We start from the raw sequence: 254 nt of genomic DNA, 5'->3' as shown, positions 1-254 counted from the left end.
ATGGGGTGCTGTTTGGGTGCGATGTATTAGGAGAGCGGTTGATCAGGTACACCGCAGTACTTACTGCCTCTGCCCACCAACACGTCGAGACACACTTGAAGTGTAGCATGCTCCGTGCCTTTTCCATAATCGTTCGGTTCATTCGTTCTGCAATTCCGTTTTGTTGAGGACTGTATGGTACCGTACGCTGATGTATGATGCCGTGCCGCTGACATAACTCCGTAATTGTCTTGTTGACAAACTCTGTTCCATTA

This window comes from Plasmopara halstedii (genome assembly GCF_900000015.1).
Source record: "Plasmopara halstedii genome assembly, contig: Scaffold_253, whole genome shotgun sequence".
NCBI lineage: Eukaryota > Oomycota > Peronosporomycetes > Peronosporales > Peronosporaceae > Plasmopara > Plasmopara halstedii.
This window is presented reverse-complemented; position numbering follows the sequence as displayed.